Consider the following 14134-nt stretch of genomic DNA (forward strand, 5'->3'; position numbering starts at 1 on the left):
ACGCTCTCTTCTGGGTTGTGTGCTTGGATCTCTGGTGGAACAGCAAGGAAAAGGGAGATCAGGGGCATCCTGGGGAGAGTGTAAGAGCCTCTTTGATTCTGACCCAGCAAAACCTACTATCATAGATGTCCTATATAGGGAACTGCTTTCTCTGACTTGAGGCATTTTCATCCTTCTCCTTTTCTTATTAGGTGTAGAGTGGAAGGTTTGGACCTGTTTGGAAGTGGTCCCTCGAATTTCTCCATGCACAGAAAGCCCCCACCTCCTGATCTGCCCTGAGTGCCTCCCTAGAAGAGAGATTGCTGCTTCCTCCGGCCTTGCTGGACCATGGGGGTCTCCCAGCCAGGCCTCTGGGAGGCTGCTGGCTGCATGTTGGGGGACCCTTCAGAGCTGTGACTTAGGAAGTTTTCTCCCTGGAGATCGTGTGACCCTGCACGCATACTCACAAAATCAGAAGGCGGCCTTAAGCTGTGCAAGGTGGGAAAATCGATGACAGGCCTTCAGCAGTTTTGACTTAAATAAATAAATAAAATCTACCCCCCTCCAAAAAATATTCAGTTGAGAAGATTCATGAGCAGTGAGGTAAATGGCCTGTACAAATGTCTGACTGAGAAGAGAAAGAAGCCATGGTAATGATTTTACCAGCCCAAAGGGAAGGGCAACCGGCGTCAGGAGGAAGTGATTGACTTATAATTACACTGACTGGGGACCCTGGGGTTTGTGACCACTGAAAATTACTCAAGTTTTCCATGGCCCTAGAGCAGCAGCAAAAACCCCTGAGCCCAAGGCTCTAAAGCAAGTTGGCTACAGTCACGTCTGGGTCACTCAGGAGGAGGCGGGGCCTGGGAAAGGGGCAGTGGGATGCTGGCCGGCTCAGGAGGCTCTGGCTGAGCTGCAGATGGAGCTTCAGGGACCACACCACCCACCAAGGAAGCGGGGGTGGGGAGACAGGATGTCAATCAGAAAAAGGACAATTGTCATGCACAAGCCATAGAGAAAATTTGAGGGTCCCATCCTCCCAGCTGCTAAGGGTTCCAGAAGGGTGTGGCAGAGCCCAGTGGATAGGACAGGAAAATGACCCTTGGCTCAGACCCACAGTTGCTTCAGCTCTGCATTCTGAATCTGAGAGAGACATCCAGAATGACTTAAGGGAGTGCAGTTGTTTCCTGGATGACAACCTCAGAAAGTTGCACCTGCAGACCCTAACAGACCTGCCTGCTGGGAATTTGTCCAGCCCTTTTGGGATCCACTATTATTTCTAGTCAGTTTCTACTGGTAGCATTGCCAGCTGTAAGGGCGGTGATCAATCGGGGGTCAGAGTGGGGTGGGGAAGGTCAAGAGAGCCTCTTTTGGCCAAAGGTAGCTGTGCAAAAGTCTCACACTAGGTGCCAGCTAAAATCTGTGACTCTGTCTCAAAGGAACAGGAAGGGCAAGGCTGGTGTACCTCTGAACATAGCCCCCGACTCCCGTTAGCCCCAGCAGTTCCATCAGAATTTTTACCAGAATCCTAAACAAGGAGGTAAATTAATAAAAACTTGAGTTTTCTCTCTGTATATTTTCCCAGCCCACATAGTAAGTAGTTAATGTACATGAAATAAATGAAAGCTATAGAGTGATGGCTTTGCGGTTATGTTTTTCCAAGGGCTGTTTGCTGTATTTCCTCGGAAGTGAGCACACAGTGGTGGAAGAGAGGCTTACTCAACCAGCTGCTCTGCAGAAGCTGCTGCTTCATTCAGTCTTCCCTTCGTGGCAGCACCGGTGAAACCTCCATTAGGTTATATCATCTGGGCCAGAAAAATACACATCCCCTCTCCTAAGAAGGGGGACACATTATTTTAGGCTTCTTGGGGGAGTCTTCTAGACTTTTGGACAGAGGCCCGGGAAAAGCGTTGAAATGATAGCAATAATTTGAAAGCCTAATGTGAGATGCTCACATGGCATCTGGAATGAAAAGGGGCTTAAAAATGAAAACTAGCTCAGCAGTCCGCCCTGCCCCACGTCTTTCTCAGAACAGTATAGAAAGCAAAACCCTCACAGATCCTGCCACTTGCCACACAGTGTTAGCAAGGAAAGTGCAGAGCAGGTCACAGTATTTCTAATTCAGATTAATGACCCCATTCAGCCCTGTCTCCTTAGCAGGAAATTAGAAAGTGTAGGAAGAAGCAAATAGTGATTCATAACGTGTGACTCTGGGCATTGGCAGTTGTGCTCGTTAAAAGCTAAGATATTATTTTGATATAAAATAATTGAGTCTGACTTATTTATGGGATAAAGTGTTCTCCAAAATGGGAGATCTCTTCTAAAGCCGGCTGGTCACATATTCATATGTTTGAAGGACAGGAGAATAGACCTTTGCCTATTTTGTGTTTGCTGAAGCTCTGTCAGAAACAGTAATTTGAGGTGACAGGCTGGTTGGTCTTGTACCTTTTTGTTGATCCTATATCTCTTCTCCTGCCCCTTGTCATCTCTCCCTACCTGGTCTTCCATTCTCCACCGTGCACACTTACTTTTTCAGGGAACTTCTTTAATTTGGAGGCTTCATTTGTAAACTATTTGCTTCCAGCCATGACCTTTTTGAAGTCTTGCTATCTCTCACTTACCAACATGCGTGCACATGCACTTCTATTTGATTCACAGAGACTTATATATAAAACCCAACTCATTCCCACGTAAGTTCCATTCCTTCTCTAAAGGCCACACATATCTACTTCTTCCTTCCTTTAAGGAAGGCCACACATATCTACTTCTTCCTTCCTTTGCCCTCCATACCCTGTCTGTCAGTAAGAGCTGCCCCTTCCTTGTTGGATTCAGCCCTTCTCATCCATTTCCTCATTCAGTATATAAGCTTGGCTCAGGCTCTTGTTTAAGAGAGAGAAACAATTTCTTTGAATCAAAACTATGCAAAGCCCAGTCCCTTGGCATGCCCAATAAGCCTCACCCTCGAGGATACATTCTTTGTTGCATGTCCCAGGGATGTGTTTACTCACAGATCCCACATCCAAAGAGTGTTGGATGAGGTTTAGAAATAAGTGCATCTGAGAAGTCATTCCCAAACGTAAATGTATGTTGGAATCTCCTGGGGAGCTTTTTAAAAATGCAGATTACATTTAAGTCTGAATCTCATCTCCCAGCACTTTCCCTCTTTCCCTCCCCCTGATGCCAGTCCCCTTGCTTTCCCTTGAGCAAGATGGGCACTTTCTTACTTTGGGGACTTTGTGCTTGCTGATTTCTCTCTGTAACTGTCTTCACCCAGATATCCACACTGACTTGCTTCCTTGCCTTGGTGAGGTATCTTTTCTGATGGATATTATCTCCTCAGAGAGGCAAACATACTCTTTAAAACAGCCTCCCTCCATCTGCTCACATTTGTTCCTTTTTTTTTTTTTTTTTTTTTGAAACAGAGTCTCACTTTGTTGCCCAGGCTAGAGTGCCGTAGGGTCAGCCTAGCTCACAGCAACCTCAAACTCCTGGGCTCAAGGGATCCTACTACTTCAGCCTCCCGAGTAGCTGGGACTACAGGCATGTGCCGCCATGCCCGGCTAATTTATATATATATATATATGTATATTAGTTGGCCAATTAATTTATTTCTATTTATAGTAGAGACAGGGTCTCACTCTTGCTCAGGCTGGTTCAAACTCCTGACCTTGAGCAATCTGCCTGCCTCGGCCTCCTAGAGTGCTAGGATTATAGGCGTGAGCCACCACGCCCAATCTGCATTTATTCTTTTTGTCTTTCTTTGGATCCCTTGATATATTATATATTTATGATTTTTGGCTTATTGTTCCTCCTAGATAGTGTGTTCTGTTGGAGCAGGCATTTTGTCTATTTGGGCTACCACTTTATCCTCAGAGCTTAAAAGATGCTTCACACATAGTAAGCACTCAAGCAATGTCATCGTGACCAGGGAATAAAAGATGGATCAGAGAGGCTGAGTTAATTTGGGAAGACTTGTTCTAAAGCAATGGTCCTTAAAGTATGCTCCTGAGACAAGTGGCTTTAGTATCTCTTGAGAAATGTTAGAAATGCAAATTCTTGGGCTTCACATCAGACCTGCTAAATCAGAAAGTGGGAGGCAGCCACGTGGGTTTCAACAAGCCAGGTGATCCTGGTGCTTGCTAAAGCTTAGGAGCCACTGCTCTAAGTCATTGTTTTGGTGACATGTTATCTTTTGTACCTACTCCTATTTGTCAAGACAAAAAAAAATCTTGTGGCATTCATATTTGACATTCACGCTAACCTTAGACCATTCCCTGATTGTTTCTGGTTCACAAGTCAGGGAGCTGGCTTGTCCTGTGGTCCTCAAGCATCAAGGAAGAACTCAGAATACATTGGTTGGCTGATTGGTTTTATAATATTCTTTGTATATTCAGTTTTTTTGGCTCTAAGTGACACAATGAGAGAGAAAGGTTATATTCTTTGACGTAGTGTTATTATAAGTATATGTTTTATTAGAATAGAGATGATATATTGATTATAAATACTTGTAGGTTGTTTAATTTTGACTCATTGCTTTATTACTTAAGGAAGTAGTAAAGTAATTAAGAGTGTGGGCTTAAGAGTCAAATTTGGGCTGGACCAGCCCTTAGTTGGGCAGTAGCGCCTGTCTTGGAGGCTAAATAGGACTGATGCATGCTAGGTACTCAAAGTAGCAGTTAATAATGATATTTGGCATTTTAATAACATATAATATGTACCACTTATGCTGATGTGTGTGCACGATTGTAATCATTAAGACAGAAAGAAGATAGTGGAAAATATGTTTTAGGACAGCAGTGCTCACAAAGTGGTATTCAGACCAGCGGCCTCAGCATCACCCGGAGAATTGTCACAAATGCAAATGTTCAGGTTCTGCCCAGATTTACTAAAACAGAGCTCTAGCAGCAGACTTAGCAATCTGTGTTTTTACCATCTCTCCATGTGCTTCAGGTGCACACTCAAGTTTGGGAAGCCTTGCTTTAAAATCATACACACACTACCCCATACCACACACCCCTTGTATATGGTGTGTTTGTTTTGGAGAATAATCTATTAACAGACGAGAAGACCATGGTAGCCAACAACTAGAGAATTCCTGCTAAAGGACACGTCAATAGGGTCCAGGTTGTTGGAATATGAAAAACAGACCCAATTCCTGGTTTCTACACACAACCATTGGGTGGACTAGCTTTCTGACAGCCCTTTGAAAAATGAGGTTGGTGGTAACAGCTCTCTCTCCCTCAAATGTTTCCCTGGCCTGCAGCAATCAAACAGCTGAGCAGGAAACTGGACCTGAAGTTCTGTTAACCCTTTGTCAGCTAAAGCACGGGAGCAATTTGTCTTGGTGAAGAGATTTTATTTTCAACCTCTTTCCCTCCCACTGCACTACAAAGGAAAGCTGCCTCCTAAAACATCTCCTTGTCCAGCTTCCGTGTCTGCGTGATTGAAACAGCCAGGTCAGAGATCAACAGAGGTGAAAGGTCATTACAAACTAAATGCAGCTGCTGAATCTCCTTGTGCTTCTCCTTGGTGTCATGAAGACAAATAGCATTAAAAAAAAATTCTCCCAATGAAGCAATTCTCATTTTCTCCTTTCTTGTCCCCCTGCAAGCATTTCTTAATGAAGTACGACTCCATCATCTATGAGCCTGACGGCTTTAAAGCCGAGATAACCTAGCAGGAAACGACCAGAACTGAGTCCCTTAAGCCAGCTTTCTGAGTGCTTTTGTCCTTGTCTTAGTAAGTTTGGCCTTTTACTACAGCCCAAGTCCTTATTGTTACTATTTATGAAAGTATCAAACCTGCAGTACAGTCAAGCCAGGTCTTCAGTGTGGGTCAGGACTGAGGCATTGGACAACCATATTCCTCTTTATTGTTAACTGTAGGGTCTTTTCCATACATTCTTTTTTTTTTTTTTTTTTTTATTTTTATTTTTTTATTTTTTTTTATTTTGGCATATTATGGGGGTACAGATTTTAAGGTTTCAATAAATGCCCATTCCCCCCCTCCCCCCAAAAGTCTGAGTCTCCATCATGACCATCCCCCAGATGGTGCACATCTCACTCACTATGTATGTATATACCCGCCCCCCTCCCCCCATTCTTTTTTTTTTTATTGTCCATGTGTGCTTTATATTAATAGATTTTCTGTGTGAATTTTGAATTCTAGACCAGCATCTTCCACCTTCTACTTAGGGATTTCTCAGAGAGCCCAATCTAATTTGAATGTGAGTATGAGCAAAGAACAATTGGGATCATAATCTTATTTAAGCCACAACTGTTAGAACCCAGTAACTCTTTATTAAGGAAGGACAATCCTGCCTTCCTGTTTCTCAGTTTTTAAGTTGAGAAGTTTTGAATTCAGAAAACAGAATAGGTCCCAACTATAGTGTCCAGTGTATACCTCTTTAATGATGAGAATCGACTGTATTCAACCCAAGCTAATTTTTACAAGGTCTTCATGGTGTTGCATGCTTTGTTCATAGTAGATGCTCAATACCTTTTTGATTCAATATTATTTGCAAATGTGAGTTTTAGCCACCAAAAGCATGAAAGCTGGCATTATGATATAAAACATCTCATTTTATGGTAAAATGAGAATTATGCATCAAAATTGAGTTTCTATTCCACTAGTGCAGACAATGGAAGAAAGAATTGGATTTTTGCTTTTAAGTGAAAATATATATGTAGAACAATCACTATGGGTCCACCCATGCTACATGGTAAGTGCTTGTTGGATGTTACTTTCTTTCTCCCTCTCGGGTGAATGATGGTGTGGAGGAAAGGGTTGCAGAATTATCTGCAAAAGCGTTTGAATCCATTTGTGCACCAAGCATCACATATAGATGGATTAAACAATATCTCTTACAGAGAGTTCTTAATCTTTTCCAAATACCCACATACACACTATTGTGGTAAATAAAATAGACATCTTCCTATAATCATTACAAAATTAATTGTAGCTTTTTTGTCATCCTGTGTTTTGTCAACCACTATCAAGTCACGGCTCTGACATTTTTTGAGTAGAAAAGGTATCCACCTATTGAAAAGCAGAGGAAACTGCTGTTCTATAGCATTGCTTAAGGCAGGGCTTCCCAGAAGTGGTCTTAAGACCTGGTGGTTCCTTTTTAAAATGTTGATTGCCTGGCTCCTTCTCTGACCTTCTACATTAAAAATCTCTCAGGTAGGAACCTAGCAATCTGCTTTTCAAGGCGATTGGGAAATACCTTCATACAACCAAGAGTCACCTCCAGAAGGATGAAGCTTTGTTTTTTGAAGTTTTACCTGAAGAAAGAACATCTCTTTCATTTATAAACATATGCATACTGGCTAGAATATCTATCAATCATGCCAGATAGTCTAGCGACAATTTTAAGGCACTGTAATCCTGCTGGAACCCTAAAACCAAGAGAAATAGTTTTGGGTCACCTACAGATGTGGCTTAGTCATATAACTATTTGCTTTGACTCATGTGCACAGAAATACCATGCAAATTAAATTACAGTAGGTGGGGAAGCTGCACCACAGATCTGAAATCATTAGCAATTCCTAGGAGCATTTACCTGATTTGTGTGCATTTAAATACAAACTTCAATAAAATTAGGAAAGCTTTACCACCATCTGTGTTGCTATAGCAAAGTGCAGGGGCAGCAAATATCTATTCTATGTTTTGACATTCCCCTGTCCAGCAGCTAGACATTTCTAATCAATTCCAACAATCTTTCCCCTGAGCCAGGATATTTATGCCTCAGAATCCTATGTTTCAGGCAGCCATTACCAGATAGGATGATTGGAAGATGAAATCTATTTGCTATGTTTGGGGTGGGGAAGAATTTGCATGGGCTTTGCAGGCAAATGGCTTAGGAGGTTTAAATCCCAGTTTTGCCCAATTGTGGGACATAGAGTAAGAGACTTGAAATATTAAAGTACTCTTGCAGCCTCATTCTTTTCATCTACAAATGTGAGATAAAAGTCCCATTTCACAGGATTATTGTGAAAATGACAGAAAAAAATGCATGTAAATTGTTTAGTATACCTGGAACTTAAAAGGCACTCAAAAAATTCTGGTAGTTGTTTGCTGTTTTTTAATACAGTTTGGAAGGGTGTGGTAATGAGCCCAAAGAGGAGAAAGGACCCATTTTGAGGGACATATGAGTTCTATAAAGCAAACATGGAAGATCTTACAGCAAAATGCATCCTTGTTGTACCCCCCTTTCTGGGATTATGGCTTTTATAGCCCATAATTTATTGAGGGCTTAATAAATGCCAGAGACTGTTCTAAACACTTTATAAAGATTAATTTATTTAATCTTCACAAGAACCCTGAGAGGTAGGTGTTCTTATCCCCAATTTATAGATGAGGCATAAAGGAATTAAGTGACTTGTAAGAGATAGAGTTAGACCAGTGCTGTTCAAAATGAGGTCCTGGGCCAGAAGCAGCAGCAGCAGCACTGGGAATTTAGGAAATTGCTAATTCTCAGACTCCTCCCCTCACCTCCTGAATCAGAAACTATGGGTGGGGCTCAGAAATCTGTGTTTGAACTGGTTCTCCAGGTGATTCGGAGGCATGTTCAACTTTCAGAACCAGACCAGCAGACAGAGGAGATTGGCAGGACAGAGAAGCGCAGGGAGTGGGATGATGACCCAGCAGAGAGGACCCCAGGACATTAGAAAAGGTACGTCCTTGCTAAGGAAGTGTGAGTGCCTTTTCAGGAACTTTCTCTGATTCCTTTCCATATTTCCTGCTAGTATTCATCCTGGAATTCTGTATGTGCTTTTTCCTGTTAATGGGGAAAATTGGTTAACTTGTGCTTGCTTGCTTGCTTGCTTGCTTGCTTTCTTTCTTTCTTTCTTTCTTTCTTTCTTTCTTTCTTTCTTTCTTTCTTTCTTTCTTTCTTTCTTTCTTTCTTCTTTCCCCCTCCCTCCCTCCCTTCCTCTCTCTCTCTTTCCTTTCCTTTCCTTTCCTTTCCTTTCCTTTCCTTTCCTTTCCTTTCCTTTCCTTTCCTTTCCTTTCCTTTCCTTTCCTTTCCTTTCCTTTCCTTTCCTTTCCTTTCCTTTCCTTTCCTTTCCTTTCCTTTTTTTTTCTTTTCTTTCTTTCTTCTTTGTGTTAACGTGTTTCAGTATGGTAAACAAGAAAACAAGAAGCAGCATTCAAGTCTCCTTTGAAATCTGTGTCCTCCTCACTGCAAATGTGAATTTCTGCATTTCATCTCTCATAGATTCTTTCTTTCTTTCTCTTCTTCTAGTCCTTCAATTCAGCAGCTTCTGACCATTTAGGAAGGTTTTGAACTCTATCTGCGATATGAATTTGGAAGTGACTTGTTAGAGGACTGTGGCACAAAAGAAATATTACAATAAAAATCTGAATGTGCATGAAGCCCAGGGCTGAGGACTGCCTTGTTGTTGCTTTCTTGAATCTTGGTAATGATTCCATGCTGCACCACTGTTACTATCATCCACAGTGCAAATTGAGGTCACTAACAAAACCTTACCAACACTTACTGATCCTTCCGTTTGAAAGTGACCTAATCTGCTGTGTGTGAGCTGCAGGGCCAGGATCCAGCCCTAGGTTTGTCTGGTATCACAACCCATTGGGAGTCCCATGCTTTATGTGGCAGAGGAGGAAGGAGGGACGGAACTCTGAGGCCACTGATGTCACTAAGGTGGAGAAGCCAGAACCAACTGCTCAGGGTTTTTGGAGAGAAGGTGGAAGCTGGGATATAGAGACTCTCCTTGGTGATGTCATCTTGATTTTCCCTCAAATCAGTCACCCAGGAACCCAGGAAAGCTTTCTCTGTTATTTGTTAACTGCATTCCATCTGAGTGCTGTTGTTTAGCTGTCAGAAAGATAAGAGGTGCTCTATTTCCTTTTAAGATGCTACACTGTTTCAAGTGCTATGGAGGAGACGTTTTAGCACTCACAGAGACAAAGGAGGATTTAGCAGCCCTGTACCTATTTAGAAAGCAGATTATAAATCCCAGTGTCCTTGTAGGGTGCTTTGGGGGCTGTTCACCTTATGAGCCCTACCGTGAGCTTGGGCATGAAGGAGGAACCATTCTAAAAGACCACTTGTATTTTCCAAGTGACATATGGTGTAACTCACATTTTGGGAGAGAAGTAAAGAAGAAAAGCAATTATTTCTAATCCTAAAATCTCTGAGAGATACCTTTATCTGCTGTCTTCCTGCCATTTCTCTAACAGATTTGTTCTGCTTCTGCAAATATAAGTTATTAACACATAGATACCCAACCAGAGCAAGGAACAAAAAGACAAGCCAATCCTCAGCCCTGCATTGAACTGTATCTTTGGAATTCAGCCAGACTACCCTCGTTTTGGCCACTGGGGCTCCCCGTAGCTTGCTTTTCACTTTTCTTGGTTCACCCCCTCTGCCGCCGCACCTGAGCTTCCTATGTTCATTGCAGAGCTTGTTTTTCTAATAATCTGCTTTGCACCGCCGTTGCCAGGCCTCACTGTTAGTGTTCTCTGGGCATAATTATGAGATTTTCCTAGAGCTGATATGCCACGTCTGTAGTAGGGGATGTCAGTGCATTCTACCACTGTGACAGAGGCATAACCCTCACCAGAGGAGGGGGACAGTCACATACCTAGTGTGGTAGAAATTTCCTGGCTCCCAAGATCTGGGCAGTGGATCTCAAACTTCAGAGTACCTAAGAATCACCTGGGACTTTGTTAAAATCCACATTCTCAGGTTCTGCTTGCCTCCAACTCTGATTCTTTAGGTCTGAGGTGGAACCCAGGAATTTGAATTCTAACAAGCACCTGGGTAGTCCATAAGCCTCCTTTTGAGAAACAGTGGTTTGTTTGTGGTATTGGGGTATCAGCCAATGTCACATCCAGCCTTAGGGGGGTAGAGGAGGCACGGGCAAGGGTGGGGTGAGGTGGGTTAGCTTATGTCCAAACTGGGAGTCAGACAGTGGTGCAGGAGCAATCAGAGAGGGACACGCTCCTCTTCCCCTCTTCCATCCCTTTCCCACCTCTTTCTCTTCTCAACGAAATTTCTTTAAAGGATCTCTTGCAAGGAACTGTATTGTACACAAAACAGCTACAAACAAAGCTAAAGCTATGCCAGTTGGGGGTGAGGAGGTCTGAGGGCTTCAAGCTGACTGTCTCTTCCCTTTTACCCCATGAGGAAGCTCCTGGGGCAGCTCTGTGGACATTTTAGGGTTCCTTCAGGAGTAGTTTGAAAACATAATCTAACCTCCCTTTTATAGATATAGAAATTGAGGCTCAGAGAGGGGAAGTGACTTTTGTGAACTCTTAAATGACACTGTGGTAACCTCTAAATACTATTTTTAGTTCACTAATTGTCTTAGATCAAAGAGTTAAAACAAAGAACCATAGACTGGGTGGCTTACAAACAATAAGAATTTATTTCTCACAGTCTGGGAGCTGGAAGTCTAAGATCAGGGTGCTGGCATGGTCAGGGTCTGATGAGGGCCTCTTCTAGGTTGCAGACAGCAGTCTTTTCACTGTGTCCTCACATGGCAGAAGGAGCTCGAGGGAGTTCTCTGGGGTCTCTAATCCACTCATGGAAGATGCACCCTTATACCTAATTACCTCCCAAAGTTCTCACCTTCTAATACTATTGCATTGGGGGTTAGGTGTCAGCATATGAATTTTTTTTTGGGGGGGCACACTGTTTATAACACTAATATATTTACATTTGAGTGTTATTTAATAAGCAATATAGATCTACCATTTGTTCCAGCAATCCTACTACTGGGCATCTACCCAAAAGAACAAAAGAAACTCTATAAAAAAGACACCTGCACTCGAATGTTTATAGCAGCACAATTCACAATTGCAAAGTTGTGGAAACAATCCAAGTGCCCATCAGTACATGAGTAGATTAATAAAATGTGGTATATGTATACCATGGAGTACTATTCAGCTATAAGAAACAATGGTGATATAGCACCTCTTGTATTTTCCTGGAAAGAGCTGGAATGCATTCTACTAAGTGAAGTATCCCAAGAATGGAAAAACAAGCACCACATGTACTCACCAGCAAATTGGTTTCACTGATCAACACCCAAGTGGACATATAGGAATAACATTTATTGGGTGTCAGGCAGGTTGAGGGGTGGAGGGGATGGGTACATATATATATACATGAGTGTGAGGTGCACGGTCTGGGGGATGGTCAAGCTTAAAGCTCTGATTCCAGGGCTGAGGGGGGCAAGGGCAATATATGTAAGCTTAACATTTGTAACCCCATAATATGCTGAAATAGAAAAGAAAAAATATAAAGTTAATATAGTTCATTTTATATTACACTATCTGTTCTCAACTTTCGTTTTTGATGTTTAAATACATTTTTGAGTCAAATAAGCCCCTACAGGAAAAAAAATATCTACAACATGATAGTGGTCCTAACAAAATTATCTTTAAAAAAGACAACTCCGTAGAAAAATGGGCAAAGACTATGAATTGGCAGTTCAGAAAGAAAGAAATCAAAATTGTCATCCTACTGAAGGGATGCTTGACCTTACTAACAGTGAGGGAAACATCAATAAAAGTAAACAATGGAAAACCATTTGTGTTCATAAAGATGCCCATTATAAAGCATTTTTTAGAATGTAAAGACTTACAAATAATTACTATACCCAGTTCTAGGGGGTATGGGGTGAAAAGGCACTCTTAATCATTGCTTGTGAAAATGTGAATTATAATACTTTTTAAAAGAGCAATCCAGTAATGCTAAAATTTAAAAAATATATATCTTTTGACCTAGCCATCTCATATCTAGGAATAAAATCACTGATAGCTAAGGATATATGTACAAAAATGTTGTTATATTTTTGTAATAGTAAAACAAAACAAAATAAACAAGCTAATAAAAAAAGTGGAAGTAACCTGAATACCTATTGGTAGTTAACAGTTGAATAAATTTTGGCATGTCCATAGCATGGATAATTATGTAGCTATATTAAAGAATTAAGTTAGTTCTATACTAGTTCAGCAGGAGGGATTTCCACAAAGAATTTTTCAGTGAGAAAGATAATATGTAGAGAAGTATCTACTATATAATAATTTTATATGTATAGACCAGAAAAACTCACTGCCCCCATAAATGTGGAAATATGTCATTTGTAAGAGCATAAATAAAGGTATAGAATGATAGAAAACAGGCTGACAGTGATTACTTACTGGTGAGAGGAGAAGAGGGAGAAGATAAGGAGGGAAAATATATATAGCATAATACTAATGTCAAGTTTAGAATATAAAATTATAGCCATTGTAAATATTTAAAAATTGAATATTTGTGTTATTGAATATTAAGATAATGGCTTAAAGTGGCTGACATGAATAAATCAAAATATTGATTTGACTTTAGGTTCTGATGTGGCTAATTTTCTTCTTGGGCCCCTGTTATTTCAATATAATATCTTAACATTTATTATTAGTATTATCTTCAATGAGCTCCTTCCCATTTGGTTATGGTAAGGAAACTGAATTACGTAGGCTTAACCAACATTTATAATCAAGAGCCTGGTGCCCAGAGCAGGCAGATCTATTGTTTTCAAACTATTCTTTCTGGAGCCCTAGTGGTTCCATGGATGTACCTCAGAAACCACCAGGTGGGAGAGGGCTGAGCTCCCAAGCCTGTGTCTACCTCTCTACTCTTCACAGTCTCCAACCCTCAGCTGCTAAAAAGAGCCACTCACTTTTATCTATTTTATATACTGGAATTTTACATACAATTTTATTTGAACAAAGTCCTGGTGCTTAAAAACAAAATTGAATACCAATGGTTTATGATGACAGAGTAAGGACAATTTCAATATGAATACTCCACACATTGCATTTATAATTATATTTTGAGAGAGTTAAATATTGTTGCAACAAATATCCACATGCAGGAAACATGAGTAGATTGATTCCTGGTTCCTACTCTTCAGTTATGAATGTCAGAAATTTCTCTATTGTGGACCCATTGATCTGGGGGGAGGCATGGATCAGTAGAGAAGGCTGTTGTTATCATAGCTGTAGTTGTGTTTGTCCAGCATGTCCCTTGACCTACCTCTTTCTGGTGCTAGAACCCTATGTCCAGAGGTGAGCCCATCCCAAGTGTTTTAGGGTGGATGTATGACCCAAGGCTGACTGATCAGAATACACAATCCACCTGGCCATA

The sequence above is a fragment of the Microcebus murinus genome, chromosome 3, assembly GCF_040939455.1.
Source record: "Microcebus murinus isolate Inina chromosome 3, M.murinus_Inina_mat1.0, whole genome shotgun sequence".
Lineage (NCBI taxonomy): Eukaryota > Metazoa > Chordata > Mammalia > Primates > Cheirogaleidae > Microcebus > Microcebus murinus.